Source organism: Myxocyprinus asiaticus, chromosome 32, assembly GCF_019703515.2.
Source record: "Myxocyprinus asiaticus isolate MX2 ecotype Aquarium Trade chromosome 32, UBuf_Myxa_2, whole genome shotgun sequence".
Lineage (NCBI taxonomy): Eukaryota > Metazoa > Chordata > Actinopteri > Cypriniformes > Catostomidae > Myxocyprinus > Myxocyprinus asiaticus.
The window spans coordinates 35663742-35686104 of NC_059375.1; the positions used below are offsets into that span (position 1 = coordinate 35663742).

Genomic DNA, 22363 nt, shown 5'->3' on the forward strand with positions numbered 1-22363 from the left:
TAGGCAAACTGTGTCTTCCTTGGGCAGAGCCCCCTCTGCCACAGTCTCCATGTTTGTAGCAACTCCTCCCCCGATCTACCATGAGACTCTCCACATGGTCGGCAAGACCATGTGACGTATTTTCCACTTAAATACCCCCCCCTTTGGGCGAGGTGTGGTCTCCGCGATGTCCTCCCCTTGGGAGGGACACCCCCCGACTAGACCTGGTCAGCCCAGTCAGATAATTCCCCTTCTTTTTTAGGGAGTGGAAAAAAGAGGGGGAAAAGAGGCCACGACTGGGTTAGCCTGTCTCTATCTTTTGGGTAATCGACTTGTCCCCAAAGGGCCGTTCGACACTCATAACTATGTTGGGGGAGGTTACGTGTCGGCCTGGTGCGCTGGCTACGAGGCACAAAGTGGTCTGCCCGTCACACACCGCCAGTTCACGTAACACAGTTCAGCCAGTTGCTGCGTTTTGTATAGGGACCCCTTGTGTCACTACATCGACAAAACGTTGAGTGAGTGACAGACAGGGAACATCCTGGTTACTAGCGTAACCTCCATTCCCTGATGGAGGGAATGAGATGTTGTGTCCCTCCTGCCACAACGCTGAACTACCTGCTGAAATGGCCGGACCTTGTCTCAGCTCCTCAGCATAAAACCTGAATGAGTGGTTGCATACCAGCTCCTTTTACACCCATATGTCCGGGGGAGTGGCTTGCAAATACCACTCGCAAATTTTCATTGGCCTTTTTTCAAAGACCAGAGGTGTTTTGGGCTCCCAAGAGTGACCCCTAGTGTCACTACATCGACACAATGTCTCGTTCCCTCCATCAGGGAACGGAGTTTACGCAAGTAACCAGGACGTTATCCAACACCTATATCACCTATGTGAAAAACGAACTGCCCTTTAAATAGCTGGTTGTGCCACCTTTAACAGCAACAACTGCAACCAAACGTTTCCGATAACTGGAGAGCATTCTTTCACAGTGCTGTGGTGGAGTTTTGGCCCACTCTTCTTTGCAGAACTGCTTTAGTTCAGCCACATTGGAGGGTTTGAGCATGAACTGACCGTTTAAGGTCCTGCCCAGCATCTCAATCGGGTTCAAGTCAGCACTTTGACTAGGCCACTCCAAAACTTTAATTTTGCTTCTTTTGAGCCATTCAGAGGTGGACATACTCCTATGCTTTGGATCATTGTCTTGCTGCATAATCCAGTTGTGCTTGAGCTTCAACTCACGGACTGATGACCAGACGTTCTCCTTTTAGGATTTTCTGGTAGAGAGCAGAATTCATGTTTCCCTCAGTTATTGCAAGTCACCCTGGTCCTGAAGCAGCAAATCATCCCCACACCATCACACTACCACCAACATGCTTGACCGTAGGTATGATGTTCTTTTTGTGGAATTCTGTGTTTGATTTACACCAGATGTAATGGGACCCCTATCTTCCAAACAGTTGCACTTTCAACTCATCAGTCCACAGAACATTCTCCCAAAAGCTATGAGAATCATCAAGGTGTGTTTTGTGAGATGCTATCCTTCTCAACACAATTGTATAGAACGGTTATCTGAGTTACTGTATACTTTCTCAGTTCAAACCAGTCTGGCCACTCTCTGTTGACCTCTCTCATCAACAAGGTATTTCCATCTGCAGAACATCTGCTCACTGGATGTTTTTTGTTTCTGGCACCATTTGGAGTAAATTCTAGAGACTGTTATGCATGAAAATCCCAGGAGATCAGCAGTTACAGAAACACTCAAACCAGCCCATCTGTCTGTATTTCTCCTTTTGAAGTCCTTCACCACAACCCAGTCTCCCAGCTCCAGATCATGCAATTTCACTTTTGCCTCCCTGGGGAGCGCTGTTTTCACCTGTCTATGAATATCACAAAGCACAGCAGAGAGGTTTGCACAATAACACAACATTTCATCCTCACACTGGTCAGTATCAAGCAACTGCTTTTTTGTGGTCCAGTTCCCATGTTAAGGGTCCTGCCAAACAAAATTTCAAATGGGCTCAAACCGTTTAGTTTCCTGAGCCTTGCCGGCATTTGCATTAACACCAATGGTAACGCTTGAACCCAGTTTAGTCCAGTTTCAAACGAACATTTGACCAGTTTATTTTTTAGTGTGCCATTTTCTCTATCCACTGCTCCCCCACTCTTAGGGGGGTAGGTGCAGTGTGTTGTCATATTAATTCCCAAATACTGACCGGTGTGATGTAGGGCTTGATTCACAAAGTGGGTGCCATTGTCACTGTTAATTAATCACCAGGCAATACTTTTTAACTTCTTGCAGACTCAGTTCAATTGGTGGTCAAGTGGCTGGTCAAATGGCTTTTCAGGTGGCAGATATGCCCTCACAGGCCCTCTTCCTATGTCAAATTTGGCACATATTACACATTTTTGACAATATTTTTGGGCATAAATGGAAAACCCCTTTGTGAACCAGTACCTATTTATTTCACTCAACATCCCTCCTTTTGACACATGGTCTACACCGTGTGCCAATTTGGCATAATGCAGAAATAAATAATGTGGCAGGCATGGTTTCCCATTGACCAACCCAAATATCGTCTTCCTTTGAACAGGCAGCGTTCTTCCAGGCAGCTTTCTCCTCCGCTGTGACTCTGCTCTGTAAATAAATGGAATCTGCATTTGGTGTGTGTGTGTGTCTGTTTGAGGAACAGAAACAAAACTGTGGTTTTGAAATTCCTGTTGAGCAGCTTTCTTTGGTACAGCATCTGCTCGTGCATTTCCCACAGAAATGTGGTCAAGGGAGTTAATGTGAGCCTCACATATACACACTGCGACAAAGGACGATAACATGACAGCCTCTAACAGGGCCACCACCAGGGGTCCATTAGAGATGGGTTTGCCTGTAGATGTAAGGAAGTCTCTTTGCTTCCAAATGGCCCCAAAATCATGCACCACCCCAAATGCATATCTACTGTCAGTGTAAATGTTAACGGACCTACCAGCCGTGTGTTTGCAGGCTTCAATTATAGCTATCAATTTCACTGCTCGTGAGGATGTGTGTCAGGGTAAGGGTTGTGCAATGATAGTATCAAATGCAGTTACAACAGCGAACCCAGCCCTAGTCTTTCCCATGACAGGGTCACTTGAAGCAGGACCATCAACAAACAGTTACAACTCAGCATTGGAGAGTGGTGTGTCCTTGAGGTATGGCCTGGGAGATCATATCACTGTTATTGAAGCAACACAGTCATGTGGTTCTCCATCATCTGCTGTGGGGAGAAGAGTGGCAGGGTTAGGAACTGTACATCTTTTAACAGTAATGTTTGGCATTTCCAATAATACAGCATTTTATCATAGCCATCATGCTGCAGATAGGTGAGCAGTTGTTTTAGTTCTAACAGTATGATGGATACTGTATGTGGGACCAATAGGGTCAAATGTTGATAACCCACCAAATCTCTGGAAGCAAGTACTGCTTTTTCTGCAGCAGCAACAGTACTAAGGCATTTGGCCACTGTGTCTAATTTAGATGAGAAATAAGCTACTGGCCTTAATTTCCCCCATGGTCTTGTGACAGAACAGATGTCATGTAACCTTCCTTTTTCTTCCACAGTCTGCACAAAAGGATTAGTCATGTTAGGCAGTCCCAATGTGGGTGTTAATTGTAAAGCCACCTTCAGAGAAGAGAAGGCTTTATGTCCGAATTCAGTCCAGACTACTTTGTCATGTGCTGTCAGGCCTTTACCATGTATCACTGCAGATAGTGGAGCCTCTATTTCTGCATAATTAGGTATCCATTGCCTGCAATATGCTGTCATATCTAAAAAGCTCATCACTTGTTTCTTTGTGATAGGCCATGGAATGTTTTGTATGGACAAAAAGTGTTTATTTGGAGTGATCACAACTGGTTCAACACCTTTCATTAATCCAACATCATATTTACTTTGGGTCCAAAGAGAACTTGGTATTTCTTGATGTGTGGTTGACCATTGAACATGTCTCCTCAACAATCGGAACAATTCTATCTACAGTTATACCTAAGGGCATCTATAATCTGTGAGTGGCATGCTAAACACTGTGTTGAACCCTTTTTTAGAGGTGTCTTGCCAATCTGTTTCAAATACACAATTATGCACCCATGATCCTAAATCTTCCCATTTGACGTCAGCTGATTTAGCTAATGAATTATGTGGGCTAGCCCCCAAAACATTGTAAAATGTGGCTTTTAGAGGCTCTGGTAGCTGAACACCTGCTGCACACATGTTATTTTCCAGTATAACCAGTTTGTCTGTGTAACATAATTTTTCACACATTTGAAAAAAATATCCTCAGAATCTTCATCATTTTCTTCTGACACATAAGCAGTACAATGCAAATCGCCCTCTTGTAGGAAACCTAGTGTTCCCAGTGGTGTGTCTTCATGTTCCAGTAACTGTCTGCCCACTGTTTCTTGTGAGGTGCCATTCATAGGCGTAGAGAATGAGGGTGGTTACAGGGTTCATTAGCATGGTGTAAGTGTGTGAGTGCTCTTCAGAGTCAGTATGTCTGGTCAGTACTACCCCTGCTTCATTAGCCTTTAACATTATGCCCAGAGTACACATTAAATCTCATCCCAACAAATTTATTGGGCAGTATTTTGACAATAGGAACGAATGTTTTATGGTGCCCTTCAGATCATCTTCAATCAAAAGTGGCACCGTATAAACTCTTTTACTGAATCACCAGTCACCCCAATTGTTCTAATGTATCAAACACTAAATTTTGGAGGGGGTGTGAATTCTTTGTTCATGATTACAGATTCTGTGGCACCGGAATCCACTAAAAATGTAATTGGTTTGTTTCCAACTGTCAATGTGATGGTAGGCATCATTTTATAGGCTGAATTGGAAAGCATTGCATACATCGTTTTTCATATGTATGTGTGCTAGATTCTGACTCATGTGCCCTTGAATCACCATCCCCTGCCCTAGTAACCTGTCGGTTCAAATAATTTGATCAATTATTTAGAATCCCTTTTATTCCAGTGTTGGTCTTTCCTTAATTAAAGAATTAAACTTCCCTAATTAAGAATCACAGTGGAATTTCTGTTGCAGTCCTAGACCGTCTATTCCGATCCTAGTCTTTCCTTAACTAAATAACAATTATAAATTATCGTCTATTGAGAATCACAGTGGAATTTTCTTACCTGAAAGGTCACCTTTGTTGAGGCGACCCCGTCCTCAGGCTTCAGGTTCCCACTTCTCACCCTCTTTTATAGGGGAGGTTCAGGTTTCTCAGGGACTCTAACCCTGACACCGCTTTATCTTTCAGCACTGAGTCCGTTGTCGTGCCAGCCGACCATCCTGTAAGCATTTCTTAAGCTTTTATATTTGGTTCAGGCTAAAACTACCATTTTCTGGAAACCCATTTTCTTCCCATAATTTGAACTGTGCACATGTCCAATCTCCATGCTCATCACACATAATTTTAGCACATCCTCCATACTCATTTCTTTTAATTTTACTATTGTTATTACCCATCCTTGCCAGGAATTTTAGCTTCAATTTAAACAACCAGTAATCACATACCCCACACAACCTGTTATATATAATTATTATTTCAATCTATGTGGTCCCAGACCGCAACTCGAGTTTTGCTGTTCCAAACAGCCAGTCGACTTTTACCTTATACTGTCCCAGACAGTCACTCGACCAATGTGTCCCGGACCATCATTAGTAGCTCGTCAACTCACGTGAGTTTTCCCTATTGCTGGACTGTGTCCTCACCCATGTCAGAATTATTTTGTCCTCTGGATGCCATATCAGGAACCCCATTAACTACACATTACAGGTGTCCATCTCCACAAACCCCTTCGACTACATCGGGGTGTGACCCAGTCCCTGGCTGTGCAGCTTTACCTGTCATTATAGATCAGGGCGAACCTGAGTTAGCATCCCATCCACGTCACCAAATTGTCATGGAAAATCTCCACCTGGAATTCACACGAGTGAGAGTGTTCCAAGCACACACAGGACACAGCACAGTCTTTTCCTCAGCGCTTTATTCGTACCACCTGTGTCTTCTCCTCAAACACACACACACATGGCAGGCTTATATAGGTTGTTAACAAGTTACATGTGATTTGACCTCAGCAGATTTCTCATGTGACATGAACTCAGCAAAATGTTTTTTAGGGATGTATTGTATATCCTTGAGCAAACAAGTTGTCATATGATCAGACTTCAGCCATATGTTCACTATAACAAAGAGACATTGTCTTTTGCTTAAAAAACAGATTGGTCATCCATTTCAACTCATAGGGCTGCTCCCATACTGCATTTTATAGCTTAAATAATGTTATACATAAATAATAATGTTCTAATATAACTATTATAATTTCTTTCACAGTGTGACCAACTCATCATTTTAAGTTCATGCATTTTTTACTTTTATGGGCATTATAGGTGTCTGAAGACCATGCAGGTTGTGACATTGATTAATGAAGAACAAATGCATAAAGGGACCCTACAACTGGGGCTTGATGGGGCCACAATTCCTGGTCATCTACCCCACCCAGTTGCTTAGTGTCACACCTGCTTGTCGATCACACTGAACCCCTTGTCCATCTCCCTCTCTTTCTTCCTCTGTGCAATTCAGCACATCTAAAGGAAGTGGCACCATAGAAAATCAACTCTAATTAAACAGGAAAGGGGCACTCACAAGAGCAGCAGAGCGAATTGCACCCATGTTTATGTTGTGCACCAGAGATGAAAGACAGCGGTCAATTGTTGGTTGATGGTCCGGCAGTATTGCAAAGATCCAACTCAGAGGTGGGCCAATGAGAAAGATCCTGAGATGCCCATTTGATTTAGAGTGTGTCAGTTAAGTGGCATGGCAGCAATATCCAGGGGAAGACCTTCTTCATCATAGGCAAATGCATTTGCCTATGATCACAACGTGATTTCTAAAATATTGTTAGGGAAAATGTTGTTCAGGTCCCATGTGAGACAATAATTTTTTTTTTAAATGCTACTGGGGCACAGCAGAATTTTACTGGGGTTCAGGTACCTGTGAAAAGGGTCTAGTGATGACCCTATCAATCTCCCATTGTAGCTCAAAGAATTTTGTTATCACCACTCCAGATTTTTCAAAATTCACTCCTCACTCCAGGCAAAATCATGCAAATCTGCACCACTCACATACTCTGCTCTGTATGGATACTGAAGAGTTTGAGGAGTGTGGAGGTAGCCTTTCATAGAGTTAATTAATCCACCCAGATGATACTGTATATTTGGTGGCTTTTGGTGGCTTTTGGCCTAATAGAACTGTGGGTGATGTAGAAGCTTCTTGAAGCCCGTGTGGGAGAGAGTGTTAATATGGTAGGGTGGGTATACAGTATTTGGCAAACATACTGGTACCAGGGTTTAAATGTTGAGCCACTGGTGCTAGTGTGAGTGAGTTTGTCATACTAAGTGCTACCAGAATGTGTGTCAACTTCTGTGTGTGTGTGTGTGTGTGTGTGTGTGTGTGTGTGTGGGCAGGTTTAAGTGGTTTACGAGGACTTTTTTTTAGGTTACAAACTGGTAATTACAAGGGTATTATGCTATAAATGTGGTTTATGAGGACATTTCTAGTGTCCCCATAATTTAAATCGCTTAAAAAACATACTAAACGATGTTTTATTGAAAATGTAAAAATGCAGAAAGTTTTTTGTGAGGGTTAGGTTTAGGGGTAGGGTTAGGGTTAGGGGAATCTATAGTTCATACAGTATAAAAATCATTATGTCTATGGAGAGTCCTCATAATGATAGCTGCACCAACATGTGTGTATGTGTGTGTGTGTGTGTGTTTGTGTGTGTGTGTGTGTGTGTGTGTGTGTGTGTTGGAGACACAATGATAAATGTGTCTGTAGATACATACAGACACGCATCGGTGGCTGTGACAAATACTCAGTAGATCTCAAAAATCCAATTTTTCTGTATCTCGCACACACAGAGCACACTTAAGGTTTTTTCACTGGAAACTAGTTTTGACAGGGGCACCTGTTTTTCTTGCTGAAGTCTACAGCTTGGCATTTACGTACAATAACATCAGTACTCGGGAACCTGCCTCCTAATTTCATAATGTGTGCAGTCAAAGAGGGGTTGCACTTACAGCCAGACATTATATTTGCATATAATTGATTTACTGGTAACTGAGGATGCAGTGGACAAATATTTGTCAAGTTTTTCCCCATTTCCCAGTTGTTGTCTACATGCAATAAATTCAAAAAAAGTAACAATGTCCAATTCTTGATTTTCCAATTACGTGCTGAGATTTTTTCCATTAGTAAAGTACATTTGTAAGTGTATTAAGTGAACAACTATTTTGATAATTTATTATCAGCATTGCATTGAAAAACATGTTATTTTGGCCAATAATTTCCTTTAGACAAAGTGCAAATTGAAGGGTATTCAACAAAAAAGCATGCACTTGCACATTCAGTATACAAATCTTCTGTTTCACAAAAGCAACAATGTCATAACATCAAACACCATTAGTTTTTTGCGTATCTCATGATCAGTAATTTTGAGAAAAACATAACCAGCCTAAAAACAAAAATGTACATGTATGCAGTGTAAATGCACACTGTGTGCAAACATTTAAGTATAAACTTTACAATAAAAGAGGACAGACAACTATTCAATAATGACAAACTGTAGTTGTCAACTAGTTTCATTATCGAATTTCAGCGATTTTATTGATTCGTTGCTGCAATGTCAAAACTATGTACAGAACAAGCTGCTGGATGACAATCAGTCAGGCTTCAAAAGTGGACACTCCACCAAGACTGCCCTGCTGTCTGTGACTGAGTCGCTGAGACAGGCGAAAGCTGAATCCAGATCATCCGTCCTGATTCTACTGGACCTTTCTGCAGCCTTCGACACATTCAACCATCAGATTTTACTCTGCACCCTCTCTTTGCTTGGCATCACAGGAACTGTGCTTGACTGGTTTAATTCCTATCTCTCAGGTAGGTCCTTCAAGGCAGCCTGGAGAGGTGAGGTATCCAAGCCACATCAGCTACTTACTGGGGTACCTCAGGGTTCAGTGCTTGGGCCACTTCTCTTCTCTATATACACAACATCACTGGGACCCATCATTCAGGCACGTGGTTTCTCTTACCATTGCTACGCTGATGACATGCAACTCTACTTGTCTTTCTAGCCCAATGACACCACAGTGACTGCTAGAATCTCTGCCTGCCTGGCAGACATCTCGGCCTGGATGAAGGAACACCACCTGCAACTTAACCCAGCCAAGACCAAACTCCTTATCTTTCCAGCCAACCCTGCTGTTGAACACAACGTCACCATGCAGCTGGGTGCAACTACAGTAACGCCTTCCAAAATGGTCAGAAATCTAGGGGTAACCATCAATAACAAACTAAATTTCACAGTCCACATCTCAAAGACCACAAGATCATGTAGATTTACACTCTACAATATCAGGAAGATAAGACCCTTCCTCTCTGAACATGCCACACAAATTATTGTTCAGTCACTTGTCATAACTAGACTGGACTACTGTAATGCTCTCATTGCAATCCTCCCTGCATGTGCAATTAGACCCATGCAAATGATCCAGAATGCAGCAGCACGTCTGGTCTTTAATCAACCAAAGAGGGCGCATGTTACACCACTCCTTGTCTCACTTCACTGGCTGCTGGTTGATGCACGTATCAAGTTCAAGGCTCTGATGATGGCATACAAACAGTCACTGGGTCTGCTCCAGCATACCTAAAATCATTTCTGCAGAGCTACTGTACGTGCCCACTAGAAGCCTGCGATCAGCTAAGGAATGTCGCCTTGTTGTGTCATGAGAGGGATGAAGTAAGCTCATTGGTAAGGTCATGCATCACATGGAGGAGGAGTCAGGAAGCGCATCATTGTTTACATTGTTTTTATTATTATTATTATTTGGAAATTATTTTTATTTATTTTATATTGTTTTGAAATTGTTTTGAACTGTTTTGGTTTGTGAACGGCACAAGTTTCTCTTGTAAACAATGACGCGCTTCCTGACTCCTCCTCCATGTAACGCGCGACCTTACCAATGAGCTTACGTCATCCCTCTCATGTGCGCATGTCACAGAGATGTACGGAAAGCGAACATTTGTAGTTAAAAAGTATATAAGTATTGTTTTGTTTCTAAAATTAATCAATCGTTTATGTTCAGAAGAACTTTATTTGTCAACTGGAGTCGTGTGGATTATTTGGTGAACCCTAAATATGCATTTTGGACCTTAAAAAAATGGAGAACATTCACTTACATTGTTTAGAGGAGGAGGCCTGAAATGAAATCCTAAAAGTCTTAAATTCTGTTTTGATGAAAAAATAAACTCAGATACATCTTGGATGGCCTGATGGTGAGTAAATTATCAGCAAATTTTCATTTTTGGGTGAACTATTCCTTTAAATCAGAACTATTGAACTGAGCTGGAACGTCCCCTATTTTCAACAAATATTGGCAAGTTGGAGAACAAGCAAAAGGGAGAGAGTGAAAGCAGTGAAATATGGAACATCAGTGTTCGAAATTGAAGTAAACATTGCCCTGGTTACACTACCATATTGCAGTAATGGTGTTTTCACAGCATTGTTTGTGTACTCAAGTTAACAACCCAGTGCTTTTAAAATTGCCTCCAACATCTGTTTGGTAATCCTATTTTAAATTTATACTGATAACTCTAAAATTTAGTCCCTGTAAAAAAAAAAAAAAACTGTTACCAACCTGATTCATAATTTACTAAAAAAGAAATTATATGGATTTCATCATGGTATAGAAATGTGTGCAATTAGCTTTGGAGTCAGTACTACAAAAACGAGCATCAAATGACTTTGTTTCAGATTAGTATTCATCCATTATTATGAATAATCTGTCATAAATTATCTGTGTCATTCTGCATTGTGTTCCTTTATTCATATAAATATAGCTTTGACTGCATAGACGTTAGTCACGCTGGCACTGACATACCAAAGTCATGAGTGCTCAATCTAGTGATAGGATGCCTAATCTCTCTCTCTCTCTCTCTCTCTCTCTCTCTCTCTCTAAGATTTCCTGCGCTGAGTAGTTATTCTTGGATGCTGATGCAGTATGAGGCTTATTTCCCTGCTGCAATCTCAGGCTGATAATGGTTTGTCATTAAGGCTGGGGCATATGGTGCAGTGGGTGTGTTGAATCAAACCTGCATCACCACATTAGGTAGGAACAATGATTAATCTAAACTGTAACACACACACACATATACATGGGCCTACATGCATGAAAAGTCACAGCATACAATGATTCGGTCTCTAAATACCGTAATACATACAACATACACAGTTTTCTACACTGCAAGTGGGACGCGTCAAAACTAGAATGCTACTTTTAAAATTAACGAGCCTAGTTTGTGTTGCATCGCTTGCGTGAAATGTAGACACTGGCCATGTTTACATGCTCTCCTTGTTAATATAAAGGGGGGGGGGGGGGGGGTGTTAATAATGTGTTTATTTACATTAAAATAGATACTTGTGCAGATAATAATCATTAGAAACAGTGAACAAACTGATTTGAGGATGTTCAGGATTGAGATCGATGTAGAACCAAACACTATCAGGATATATGCATAGGCAAGTTCAATGACAATTCATATAATCTTTTTACGAGCACTACAGAAAAGAATGGAGAATAAAAGCGCATTTTCCTATGTATTTTCTTTGAAGGTTCAGTTTTCATCATCATTTTGTCTCTTGTGAAAAAAGAATGCGCTTATGAGCTGACATCACTTCTGTAACAGCTTTTTTTAAGTCTGTAGTTTTGACTGCACCCAGCAGCTAAGCAATTTGCATAAATACATTTGAGTGAATAAGATGCGATAAAATATGCTCACCCAAAAGTTGCTGGTTCATGTTTTGGAGAAGAGTGAAACTGAACTATGTCCAGACAAACTTAAGCACACACGCACGCTCCTCCGAAACTGGACCACAGATAGCTTGACGAGCACCGATGCTGTTGTATGTGTCGAGTGATGTTAAACTCACCGCTGAGTTTTGCTCAGAAAGCATTCGGATGTTTACCGCGATTTTATTAAAATATTTGGAAGGTCAGAAAAAATTGATTAGCGGGCCGCATCAAATCACTGACTTACATTAAATAAAGACATTACATCATACCGGGAGACTCTAAGAAGTGGTGGTATGCAAGAAAACTGCCGGTACTCTGTAGAGTAAATTATAGAAGTGCAGGTACTGCGTACCGCTGCATACCGCCTCACTTCAAGCACTTATGCACTTAAGAAAATGGTTTATTCCAGGTTTTTGCAGAAAGCGTCATTCTGAAACATCATGTAAACGAGAATGCTGATTTCCTTACACCGCTTAAGGGATTAAGAGAAAGTAGTTTAACACATCTTGGTTTCTCCTGGAGAACACGGCTTATGTGGTCATGTAAATGCATAAGCGCCGTTCTGATGAGTGTTTGAAGAGTGCGCATGTGTGTGAACAGACCAGATAACAAACATCATAGGATGGAGCCCAACATCAAGTCAACACAGGGGAAAGAATGTAAAATTTCTGGGAGTACAGTGGGAAAAGCACATACACTTTAAATTATACCCATTTATACACACCATTGTAAAATATTGACGGTCCTTTACATTTGTGTATATGCGCTCCTATATTGAGGAAATCCTGGAGTTTTACATAAGAGGTCGCGATGCAAAGTTTAAAAAACATAAACAGCAACAACTCTGGAATATCTGGAAATAAAACGAAGCAACGGGAAATAAAATTGTGAAGTCTTCCTCAGATACCATGTTTGTTATTTACATAAGCATCGCGGGGAAATTACATTGATGTGAAGAAAGCTGCTTACTAACCGGACCGCATAGACAGTATATGGATGTAAAGAGTACACTGCTTATACAGTGCATGTAAACAGGAGCACTGCTTTTTTGCCATAACCCGCCTTCTCGCATTAAGCTGCTTTCTGGTGTCCATGTAAACATTGTCACTGTGTTAAGCTCCATTAACACTGAAAATGATTTGCAGCAACAAAGAGACTGAAAAAGTGAGAGTTGTCGATTTGAGGCATGAAGCGACTATAGGCATTGCGACAAAACTGAACCGAATCGTTAAGCAAATAAGCAGCAATGTGACAACACGACTACAAATGGGAGTACAGATAGTGAACTTTGCATGATTTGACTTCTGATGAATTTGAATACTAGCCACCAATACAGATAATTGGTTACTTACTACAATTGTATCGCAATCAGTGTGAATGCAACCATGCTTGCAAACAACGCGGAACGGCAAAACTCGAACAGTCCAGTAACAATCAATGAACCTTAGGCAGGAATCACTAAAATCATCTTATTAATTTTTTTATTTTTTTTTAAATACGAAAGTTCAGTATCTTGAAATACATTATAAGAAGTTCATAAGAAGGTACCTAGCTATAACTGGTTGATGAAAAAAATATAAGAACATTCTTAAGAAGTCTTATCAGGAATACAAAATATTCTTTACTTTTTTCCCTTTAAGTTAAAAAATAAGAAGAAAATGGTAGTTAAGAAGATTTTTTTATTCTGAAGAGCATTTCATGAATCTGGCCGTAGTTTACTAGCATATAACTACATATTGTACATTCAGAAAAAAAAAAAAGTTCTTAGTATAAATTCTAAGAAGTTTATAAGAAATTATTTAGCTATAAACGTTGATGGTTTAAAGCTGAAGTGTGTAACTTTTTTGGTGTGAAAACACGTTCTCCTATCCCAGCCTATTATGCAGAAACCACTTTAAGTAAGCCAGTAGGTTAATTAAAAAAAAAAAAAAAAACTGTAAATACAGTGTCCCTGTGGCACTATAAAAATTCCTCTTTGTTTTGAGTGACCCATCCAGCTCAACACAACAACGCTGACTCGACCAGTGGTGTAAATTGGGGGTGGGACTCTATGTTTGTTCGATCTGTTTGTCAGCCGTATTCAGAAGGCTTTTGAAAAGTTTATTTTTGCGATTCCGTTCGGTGGCACACTTTAGCTTTAAGAAAAAGTTTTTTGGTTTTTTTGAGAATAAAAACTATTCTTATCTTTTTGTTTCTTTAAATTAAAAAATACAAATAATAGATATAATAGAATTTTATTTTAAGAATGTTTTGTGAATCCGGCCTCAGTTTTCAAGCAAAGAGACACATAATACATTCAGAAGAATGTCATTATCCAGGCTGTTCCTCTTTGTTTCGTGTTTGTTATACCTTCGTATGACGTCAAACGTGCGTGTACCACCTCTCTAAATACGTGCCTTACCATTCCATATCCATAGCCAGCTTTGCATTGGTCTTGATCCACTGTTTTGGAGATAATTCTATGAAGAAAACACTTTTTGAGTCTTAACGTGATTGATTCAGAAGCATTTATAAGCATCTCATTGAAATCTTAGAGGGTCAAACTACCCATTTTATTTGACTTTGTTGAGACAAACCTCATTACAAAGACTCAAGTCTCTCATGACTGACAGCATGCTTTATTGCAACACTTCTATGATCTCTTTCTCTCTCTGTTACACACTGGACACGAGCACACATCATAATAAAGATGATACACGTCATACTGCGATGGCCATCCTCAGAACCGGTTGATCTGTCAGTCTCTCTGCGGTCTCTGTCAGTGTGGCTGTCATGCTGTGATAAGCACTGTGGCATTTTCATCACTATTCTGGCTGCATAGATGGCATTTCCATAAGAAAAGACAGAGAGCCCGCGATGCAGGAGACCTTCCCTCAAAGCCTTCGCCTCGTGTTCAAAATTCGGATTAGCAATCTGTCCTCTCAAATCCCTTTAAACTGGCCTGAGCCAGGCAGACCTAGATGCATCAGGCATTCAGGAGATAACTAGGGGTGTGGGAATGAGGACAAGTGAATGTGAACTGGGAGAGGTGGGTTGATGGTACCTCGACATATCTCTGGTGTCCCTGACCTATTAGTAGTCATAGTGTAGCTGAGATGACTCCTGACCCTAAAAAAAACACATAATAATCTGTGTGCAAATTGGGCTTGTTATCAGTTCTTGCTGTGAAGATCTCTAATGTTGAAGATGTCATATTTTAGACAGGAACATGTTTTATTTCCAAGCACTAAGTCTCAGCATTAAACAGCAGACCACCAACAGTCAGTGCACTGACCGTTTGATGTGCAAGTAAAAATCCCATTTATTTTTTCCATAGGCGAATTGATATTTAAGGATAATTTACAAAACTTTAAAGCCTACTGTAAGCTCTGAGGTACATCAGATGGTCTCGTCTTGTCAAAGTAGGTGATTCTTGGCCAGAATAAGTCTCAATGTAGACCAGACAATATGCTAGTCAAATGTCTGGCTATGCACCGTAATACAGGACAATACAAAGCTTTCATGCACAAAACCTGAAATACACAAGATATGGCTGAAAGTTGGAATTCTAAAAGAGCATAATTTTTGGTTTATACAGTTTTGCTTTTGATGTCACTTTGATTTCAAATGTGAAATGTCAATACTTTTCAAAAGGCCTAAAACTTTTCTGTGTGGAAGCCGAAGTAAACAACAGAAATGTATCTGGGCTAGGGAAAGAAAGCATCTCAGCAATGTGTTAGCCTCTTGATCTCACTTTCTGCATCTTTACAACAGAAAATCCCTGGTGTGTGGTTGATTTTGTTGTTATTTCCAATTCAATTCGAAAGTCGAAGCTAAATGTCAGCATCACTGCATCAAAGAGACAGATAAAACAGATTAATATATATATAAATATATATTCAAAATAAGCACTTTGGCAAACACTCTTCAGGTGAGTGGGGTATTATTTAAATGCCGGCTTTTATTGAAATGGTATGTAGTCAAAATGCTGTAAAGACCGTATTCTACAAACTCTTGGGCGCTGAAACTAATCAGAGATTTATGACATTCTAAACATCTCCTCATTTCAAAATTATTCACCAAATCATACTTTACTCAAATGTGTCCGCGGTTATGATGATTTATAAATGAAGGTATAAATCAGTACTGGAGAGATTTAAAAGATTGTCTTTGTAATTGGAAATGAATTTGCAAATTATCTTGTTGATATTATCATGTCATATATTATTTTCCCTTGTGGAGGAGAAATTACTTTGAAAACTCAAAGGCAGTTATGTTATGAGCGTATGGATAATGCACACACAGTCATTGCTTGTTGGTGTAGGCGTATTTTCCACCATTTTGTTAAATGTGTGGAGAGAGCGGACATATTTTATGTTTGTTTGTGTGTTGTTGTTGTTTTGTTTTTTTGTCTGCACATCTGACAAGAAAGACCATTATCTTTTATGATGATTCCTAATGCTTGAAATAGAAAGTTTTTCTATAAAAGGGAAAACTGTGATGTTTGTAGAAATTGTAATTGTCCTCCTATAGAGGTTTTGTCTCACTCTTTAGAGAAAGAAACATGATTAAATGTGTGTTTGTCAAAATTACTCTCTAATTACAGCTCTGAATTCTTGGCTCATTAAATTTGTGTAATCCAAGATTCTTATTAACATTGAGCTTAATTGAGTGTAGTTCAAATTCTTAATTAAATCTTGACCAAATTAAATAAGTAGCAATTAATTGAAAGGGGAGATCCTGTCCTGTGGGATGTTGTCATGACTAGAGCTGCACTATGCAAGAAGATGTGTGAGCTCCAGTTTCAATTTGAAATGTCTAAAGAGAGGTGCCAAAAGCAAGTTGTAAAGTGAGTCGTTTTTAGTGTTAAATTATGTAATACAGTAAGGAATGCATATTTTATTAAACATATAACCTAACTCAAACCCCAACCCTAAACCTAACCGTCAGTGGAGTAATAATTTAATCTTAGAGAAAAAATGCAACCTCAGAATCACGCTTGGGTTGAATATGTGAACGAGGTTACCTCCTGGTTTACATAGGACCACAGCCTGTATCTCTGGGGCTGCTTGCACAACATGCTATGTGCCACAGAAAAAGGTAAACACATTTGCATTGATGCAAAAATGTCTGACAGGAGATGCCGCTTGTCAAAATAGGGTCGATGCCAGGATACAGGAACATTCGGTAGCAACATGTCAGTTTCCTGTGTGATTATGTTGATCCAAGTAACCACCCAAATTGATACAATGGAATTTCCATCATAACACAAAAATACGCTAATTCAACACAAAACATAATATTTTAGTGTGATTTTGAGCTAAAACAGCAAAAGTTAGGAGACCATTGTTGTCAGATTTTATTGCTGATTTGACATCTGTTATTGAAATGCAATCTTGACAAACAGTTTTGGAGATTTTGATCTTTCCCCATTCTAGTAGATGGCCAATTTGTATGCCATTTAACTACATAGAAAATAGCTGTCCAGGGGTGTTTCCAAGATGGCTGCCAGTTAAACTGACTTCCTTTAAAGGGACTTTAAAATTCTCACTTCACCACTGGGTGAGATATAATGTTAATCAACTAGACTGCATAGCAAAATAATGTGGGTTCTGGCATTTCTCCAAGCCACATTTATGTTCCGTTGCAGCCAGAGAGTGCAATTCTAATATCTTATCAGTCTGTGCCACTGATCTATATATATATAACTGGATCGCTCATAGAATTCTAAACTGCCAGCAGTAGGTGAAGCCACCGGAAGTGCTCTGGCGGCCATCTTACTATTCCCTACCGAAAGAGGGCATCGACCGCCAACGGACGAAAACTCTGAAGATGACCCAATGTGCTGCGTTTTAACTGCCAAACAACATTCACTAAAGGATGTGGCAAAAGTGCCCACAGGTTGTAATTTATACAGACTATGTACCTATTAAGCACAAATGAGTCATTATCCCCATGTAGAGTGGGTATAACGATAATGATCTTTAATAATCAATAGTAAACATACAACATCAAATTGTATAAATTACCCCTTTTTTAAAGCAAAAGTATCCAATAGCGACATCTGCAGATTGTTACAGGATGCAACGTTTCTCAGCCTTCATAGGGTTAGGGTTAACTCTTAACCCTAAGAGTTGATATTGTAACTAGACAGCACCTCTTCAGAATAAATCCAGAAGAACCAAATATTAAAATGTAGTATAGTGTATATATATATATATATATATGTATGTATATACACACACAAGTTCATATGCAGTATGTATAATATATACATGAATTTACCTTTACTTAATGGAATTATCCCATGCATTTGCATTCATTTCTGGAATATGTACATACCACCTTGTGAGCATTTAATCATTGGCCAATCAATAAATCAATATTTCAACAATCCCCTGATCTATTAAATCATAATCAGAAAGAGGTTTACTGACATATGCACACTCAAGGAAATCATACATATATTTGTTCAATAACAGAAGCTTCCAAGTGCACACAAAAATTGACTATTAAATTGAATACAATAAAAATTCAAAGATAGGTGGGGACAGATCCCTCTGTTTTTTTTTTGTTTTGTTTTTACTGTTAGAAAAAAAAAAAAAAAGCATATTTTTTCCTTTTCCAGTTAATTTTAACTGATGCCAAGAAGGGCTGTTAATCTTACAACAACCCTTTTGTCAAATCATGTTCATTTTTTTTTTTAATGTAAAGATAAACAAACAAACTAACTTTATGTAACTTTATATTTATTGTGTTCAACTCTTTAGATTTCCAAAAGACCCGGTCAGGCAGAGAGAATGGCTTGTGAAGCTCAGGAGGCAAAACTTCAGGCCATCTGCCTACTCCTGCCTCTTCTCTGATCACTTCACTGCAGAGTGTTTAGGTAGGACAGGACAAATAGTCAGGCTTCGCCCAGATGCTGTGCCAACAATTTTCAGTTTCCCTCCACAGCTGCAAAAGGTAGACAGGCAGACAGAATTACGTAAAGGAATAGTTGATCCAAAACTGAAAATTCTGTCATCATTTACTCACACTCATGCTGTTCCAAACTCGTATGACTTGTTCATCTTCAGAACACAAATGAAGATATATGACCGATTATTACTGATTATTCACGCTGAAATTAAATCAAAACACTGATTATCATCTGATCATCATATAAAGTTATCGTATCGCTACAGAACACTTGAGATATATGACTGGAGCCACATTTTTACAATGTCTTTATGTCCTGTTTGGGGCTTGAAAGTTTTGGTTACAGTTGACTTTCATTATATATGGACAAAAACAGCTGAGAATATTCTTCAGATATCTTCATCTGTGTTCTGAAGATGAACAAAAGTCATAAGGGTTTGGAACAACATGAGAGTGAGTAAATGACAGAATTTTCAGTTTTGGGTCAACTATTCCTTTAAGTAGACAAGCAACATAACATGTCATGGTTTACTTCAAGTTACTCATTTTGGCTTGTAGCATCAGTAATTTACTTTAACAAAACATTCTGACAAGCCACCACAAAGTTATCATTTCTATTTCTGGTTGAACTATCCGTTTAAACTATGAATGCATTCAACGTCTTTAAAGTGAATTAATTGTGTCAACTACTTACCAGAAATGTAGGGGAAGCCAGCTTGGCCTGTTTGCTGGAACTTTAAGAGGGTGGCCTTTGAATGTTGTGTCCTTGTCATCCTGCACTTTAATTTAAATAATGCCTGCTGCAGAGTACAAAAGAGCAAGCTGATAATCAGGATAATTTTAATACTGACAGGAGACAGAAACAGACCCACAGAATAGCCCCTACACTAAGAGTAACAGAGACAATGTTTGACTGCAGTGAGGACTCCCCTCATACCTCAACTCACTCTCCTCTTGATGTCCCCAAAACAGATGAGCACAGCTATTGCTTTGCCAGCCCAAAGACTCTCACTGGACGGCTGCTTAAAGCAATAACACAAATTAATAAACACACACACAAAAAAACAAAAAAAAAACAGACAGAAACTTCAAAAAACAGGAGACACAAAAACAGAATTTCAAACCTTCAGAACATCATTAAGACCCTAAAGGAATCTCAAATGTTAACAGAGAATGGAGCATTCATGCTTGAAAATTGCCCTGATGTACAACTAGAAATTCTGAAGAGAGATCAATTTAGTCGTGCACAATACCAACCAGCCCTAAAGTCGTTTGCACTTACATTGCAGTTCTACTCATTTAAGGCCTACAAGTATGTCAGGGAGACATTTAACTTGAGTTTGCCTCACCCATCCTCAATAAGAAAATGGTACAGCAGCATTGGAGGAGATCCCGGATTTAGCAAGGAAATCCTAACTTCTCTCGAAGTCAAAGCATCTGCTGCACAGGCCAAGGGACAGGAGACCCTCTGTGCACTAATGATGGACGAAATGTCCATCATGAAGCACATAGAGTGGGATGGGACAAAAATGAATGGAAGTGTGGACATTGACACAAAAAATAGCAAATGAAGGCATTCAAATGGCAACAGAGGCACTGGTACTAGTGGCTGTCTGCATTCATGAGCACTGGAAAGCTCCAGTAGCATATTTTTTAACGCATGGCATGACTGGGTCAGAGAGGGCTACACTGGTGCGACAATGCATCCTAAAACTGTCTGATGTAGGAGTAAGGGTGGTTCTCTTACATGTGATGGTCCATCAACACACTTTTCCATGCTTCGGGACTTTGGCACCAACCTGCTGCCCACAAATTTGAACCCCAGTTTCCCAGATCCATCAAACAGTAACCGAAGGGTCCACGTCATCTTGGATGTCTGCCATATGCTGAAGCTGGTACGTAACACCTTGGGGTCCTGTGGCATTATTGTAGATCCCTGTGGAAACAACATAAAATGGGAATACATTAAATGTTTACATGAACTGCAAAAAGATGAAGGGCTATATCTAGGCAACAAAATCAGATCAGCTCATCTAGACTGGCAAAGTCAAAAAATGAAGGTAAACCTTGCTGCACAGACCCTCAGCGCCAGTGTGGCAGATGCCCTACGGTTCTGCGACCAACACCTGCAACTCGCCCAGTTTGCTGGATGTGAGCTGATGTGTAAATTAATTGAAACTTTTGATCGGCTTTTTGACCTGATGAATTCCAGAAACCCCATGGCCAGGGGATTTAAAACCCCCCTGAGGCAGGCCAATGAGACAACAAACATGGCCTTTCTAACAGAGGCTTAAGATTACATCAATGGATTGAGAGAGCCAGGTATCAATGGGCGATCCCTTGTGACAACAGGCAAGAAAACTGCCTTCCTCGGCTTCCTCGTGGCAATTAAAAGTTTTAAACACTTATATGATGAGTTAGTGAGACCACAGACATCACAGCTACGATATCTGTTGACCTACAAATTTAGCCAGGACCACCTTGAGCTATTTTTGCAGCCATTCGCTCTGCTAAAGGATTTAACAACAATCCCACAGCAAGGCAATTTAAGTCAGCTTTTAAAAGAATGGTAGTAAGACATACCATCAGAGCTAGTGGCAACTGTTCTCCACTGGATAGCACAGTGGTACTGGAGGCAACACCTTCTGATATGCTGGCATTGCGACAAAGTGACATTCAGCCTGAAACAGAGGACACAGAGAAAAACATCACTGTAAGTCTTCCCAGCTTGTCCATGTTCAAAGAGGCTGTGGTGGGGTGCATAGCAGGCTTTGTAGTTAAAACAACTATGAAGAAGATTCAGTGCATTATCTGTTTATCAGCACTCAGTGTCGAGAGCTCTTCCCAAGATGAACTTGGACACACATTGATAGACATGAAGTCCCGAGGTGGACTTATCAGACCGTCAGACAGCGTCCTGAATGTCTGCAAGACAGCTGAGAGACTTATTCATCAGCACAAACTCACAAGGCCCATCTCTGAATTAGACAACAAATTTAAATCCAGGGTCTCCACAAAGGTTCTGAAACTCCATGGATGTTCTACATTCAAGGAACTTGAGGCACACATGTTCAACCTAGAACCATATAATAATCACATCTTCATACTCATAAAGTGGATTGCAGAAAGCTACACTAACATCAGGCTCCACTCCATTGCCAAGGAAACATGTGCTGCATCACATTCCAAAAGGCTTAGGAAAACTCTGGGCAAGCTTGTACTGCAAAAAAAATAAATAAAAAAAATTAAAAAAAAATCAGTAAGATATAACATCAGTTCCTACTGTCAGCAACCCTCTCTGCAAGAGCCAAGCCCATCCCTAGAAATTAAATTTCGACAATGATTATCTTTTTTTTTTTTTATAACAATATGTAACAAAGATTTAAAAAAGAGATGAGAAGTGTATTATACATACATTAAAAGGGATAGTTGACCCAAAACTGAAAATTCTGTCATCATTTACTCAACTCATGTCCTTCCAAACCTGTATTACTTTTTCTGTGGAACAAAAAAGATGATATTTTAATGAATGTTTTTGTCCATATAATGAGCTGTTTTGCTCACCATTTACTTTCCTTATATGGAATAAAAAATATCTTTTTTT

The 22363-nt window shown here is 39.8% G+C and overlaps 1 long non-coding RNA gene across 1 annotated transcript; it reads right to left on the minus strand.

Annotated features, from left to right (window-relative positions):
- Nucleotides 1–748: 748 nt before the first annotated feature.
- On the minus strand, nt 749–6010 carry LOC127423664 (uncharacterized). Its single transcript, XR_007894362.1, has 3 exons — nt 5623–6010; nt 5145–5301; nt 749–3228 (listed from the first exon to the last, which is right to left on the minus strand). It is a non-coding gene; the product is annotated as an uncharacterized LOC127423664 (long non-coding RNA).
- Nucleotides 6011–22363: the final 16353 nt, after the last annotated feature.